General features: G+C 43.0%; 1 pseudogene; it reads right to left on the bottom strand.

The window, feature by feature from the left end:
* Positions 1-373: 373 nt before the first annotated feature.
* Gm43124 lies at positions 374-960 on the bottom strand (annotated as a pseudogene).
* Positions 961-3,992: the final 3,032 nt, after the last annotated feature.

The raw sequence follows: 3,992 nt of genomic DNA, 5'->3' as shown, positions 1-3,992 counted from the left end.
TGCTATGGTGGGGGAGTCAGATTTATGGTGGCAGATTGGGAGGCAGGAAAGTAGCCAACTCCTGCTGTCCCCATGTTTGAGGTATCCTGAGATGAGACATACCCAAGGTGTGTCTCCTAGATGACTCTAAATACCATCAAACTGATAGTCATGATCAACCATCATAAAGCACTTGCTTGCTTGAATGAATGAACAAGAAAGAAAAACATCACTGAGAACGGGTGGTAGATTGTAATCCTGTAACAAAGAACTCAGGTGGAAACAGGATAGGAAAAGGTTTCAGAAGGTAAAGACAAAAACTAGAAAACTAGAAGAAATGGTATAGATTAAAAACCTTCAACATTCTTCTTCTTCTTTTTCAAACAAAAACTTCTCATAGCATTTATTGTCACCTAATGATAATGTGTAAGAAAAACAAGTTGAGTAAATGTAGCTTGCAGCAGACATCTTTAAACACACTCAAGTGCCTTCTCAACTTCCCTCAGGCTTTACCATTCACTGCTAGTTGGAAACACTTTGGAGCAGAGTAATATTATCTCCTTTTGGCATGATCCGACCGAATTGTTTTCTTGACTTTGTTTTAGAATGAATCTCTGCTGCATCATCTAATACGAGGTTCATGTACTCATCAAAGCCAATAATACAATCCTCTATCCCCATATTCACTTGTTCATACAGCCACACCTGAATTCGAGATCTATTTTGCATGTATCTGAAGATAAATTTGATGGGCTGCACCATCACGTTCTGCACCTCTGGCCCTGGCCACGGTACGCCATGGTGGAAGTCACAAAGACCACACCAGTAGGAAGGCTGCCTCAGAAAGCGACTCACCTTCAACATTCTTATCATCCAAGCTCCTACAGAACAGCTCGCCAACCATTGAACACCCCCAATGGCTTTACTTGCACAAAGTTCCAAAGACCTTCCACAACCATGACCAAAACAACACGGTCAGGTCACAGCAATACCCTTTTATCTGAGTATATACTTGTTAAGGTTTCTATGGCTACAATGAAACACCATGACCAAGACAGCTTTGGAAGGAAAAGTTTACTTTGCTCCTAGTTCCATGTAACAATTCATCATCAGTGAGGACAGGAACTCATACAGGGAAGGAACCTGGAGGCTGGAGCTGATGCAGCAGACATGGAGGGGTGCTGCTTACTGGCTTGCTCTCCATGGCTTGCTCAGCCTGCTTTCTCGGAGAACCCAGGAGCATGATCCCAGGGATGGCACCACCCGCAATGGGCTGGACCCTCCCCCATCAACAACTAATTAAAAAAACCTAGACTTGCCTACAACTTGGTCTTATGGAAGCATTTTCTTCCCCTCAGTTAACTTTAGCTTGTTTAACTTGACATAGATCTATCCAGCACATATACTAAAATCAAACCTTTATACCAAGCAGAGTTATAAGCCTTTCATACATATTTATTTAATCATTAGAACAACACTATGAGATAGTTGATTTTCATTTCCATTTGGAGGAAATCCAGTGTGTTGGTTACCATTTGTACCTATGACCAAAACAACGGAGAGAACAAATCAGAGGATGGTATATTTGTCTCACAATTTTGAAGAATTCAGACAGCAATTGTTGGTGTTCATGTATTTGGGCAGAACATGTGGTGTGAGTGAGAAAGAGATTGAGACATAGGCACATGCCATTTAAATGCACCCCCACACACCCCACACACCCCACACACCATGACCTACTCTTTCCACCTAGGACCCACTTCCTAAAGTTTCTTGAACCTTCCTCCCCAAATAGTGCCACTTGCTTCGTGCCAAACTGGCGAGGGTATTCCACATTCAGCGACAACACACAGATCCACAGGGGTTAACATTCTTAAGGGTCTATGATGACAAGTCATGGTTGCAGGGCTTGTTTTTTGCCCTCAGAAACTGTGCCACTAATCACAGTATGTGACCTCTCAAGAAAGCACACATTTGCACCTCATCCTGCCCAGGTGACAGTTCACTTACTATTGCTATGGGCTTCCCACCCACTAGAACAGGGCAAAATAAAACCTAGATGTTTACTGCAGGACTGAATGCTTAGGGGTCTCTCTCTTCCACTTAAGATTGGTGTGCTCACTCTCCAAGGCCTGGGATCTTGGGGACCACAGTCAAACTTGTCTGCCTCACTTGGATGATGCAGGAGGGGTTTTTGTTTGTTATCATTTGTTTTTGTTTTTGTTTTTTTTGAAATAGGGTCTCCTTATGTAGCCATGGCTGTCCCAGAACTTGTTATGAAGACCGGGCTGGCCTTTGTATATAAGTGTCAACATAGTATAAAATGATGCAGGGAATTAATTAGTTAATTAATTTTGGTCTTTGAGGTTTGGGGTTCTGGGGCTTGGGCTCAGTCTCCTAGGATTAGTATGTCATTACTTCTTGTGAAGTCCCTACTTACCCCATATCTAGAAAACATCTTCTCTCCAAAGTGTGGGGGAATATCCTCTGTCCTTTATTATCTTGTAGGCTTAACTCCTTCTACCTCACAATAGTCCTCTCTCCTCTCAAATATGATCCAAATATAAGGTCTGGATTCCTAAAATAGAAGGTGGAGAGAGTTGGACACAGCCTCTTGCTTTTCCAGAATTGTTACAAAACATGAACATCAGGCTACATGAACATCAGGCTACATGAACACAAGGCTACATGAACATCAGGCTACATGGACATCAGGCTACATGAACACCAGACTACATGGACATCAGGCTACATGGACATCAGGCTACATGAACATCAGGCTACATGAACACCAGGCTACATGAACATCAGGCTACATGAACACCAGGCTACATGGACATCAGGCTACATGAACACCAGGCTACATGAACATCAGGCTACATGGACATCAGGCTACATGAACACAAGGCTACATGGACATCAGGCTACATGAACATCAGGCTACATGGACATCAGGCTACATGGACATCAGGCTACATGAACATCAGGCTACATGGACATCAGGCTACATTTTTTGAATGGGGTTGGGGAGGAGATACAGCAAGAAGAAAACCCACCCAGACTATCACATATTATCCCATCATGAGTCCTGTTGTCATGGGTGACTTGAGAAGATCCCATAGGAAGCAAATGTCATATGAATTATTCTATTCCAGGTCTCTGAGCTTCCGGGCTTGTTACCCGACATATATGTCTTCTGTGGTCATCCCAACTCTGCTGCTAAGGTGATCCGCTTGAAATACAATCTTTTCCAACTTATTCTCTGTTCAGAAATCATCAGAAAGATATTATCTGCTCTGGTATTAAAATGTGATGATGGTTAATTAACTCCTTGAATGTAGTAAAAAGACCTATATTTTGCACCTATATTTGAAGGGGATTTTATTGAGGGCTGGAGAGATGGCTCGGAAGTTAAAAGGACTTGTTGCTTTTGCAGAATCCAAGTTCAGTTCCCAGCACCTACATAATCACTCCTAACTATAACTCCAGTTCCAGAGGATGACACCCTCTACTGGTCTCTGAAGGCTCCTGCATGTATTGTGATGCACATAAACTCACACAGGCACACCCACATACATATAAAACAAATAAATATTTTAATAGAACATTATACTTCTTGAATTATAAAAAAGGTGTTGTCATGCCTCTCCCTTGGCATTCAGTTCTAGGTCGTCAAAGTCTTCCACCGTGATATGATCTTCCATTTTCTCCCTACCCTCATCCCCCACTATAGTCTGCTGCTCCCCATCCTGAGCACTTAATCCCCTGTGCCTCTAGCCATGCCATTTCCTCTAACAGAATCCACTGTTCTTCTTATCCATCCCTGTTCCACACTCACTTTGAGATCAGTTCAAGTCTCACCTCTTGGGGAACTCCACCCCTTACTGATCGCTCCTGACTCTAAACCCTCTTTGCATTCAGTGTCAGCTTGTATAGTGTCCCTTAGAAAAGAGACCACGTCTTCTCATCTCTGGAACCCAGTGTCCTGCACGGCATCCTGCAGTGAGCGGACA

The sequence above is a fragment of the Mus musculus genome, chromosome 6, assembly GCF_000001635.26.
Source record: "Mus musculus strain C57BL/6J chromosome 6, GRCm38.p6 C57BL/6J".
NCBI lineage: Eukaryota > Metazoa > Chordata > Mammalia > Rodentia > Muridae > Mus > Mus musculus.
The sequence above is the reverse complement of the archived record's forward strand: the minus strand, read 5'-3'. Positions and strand labels throughout refer to the sequence as shown.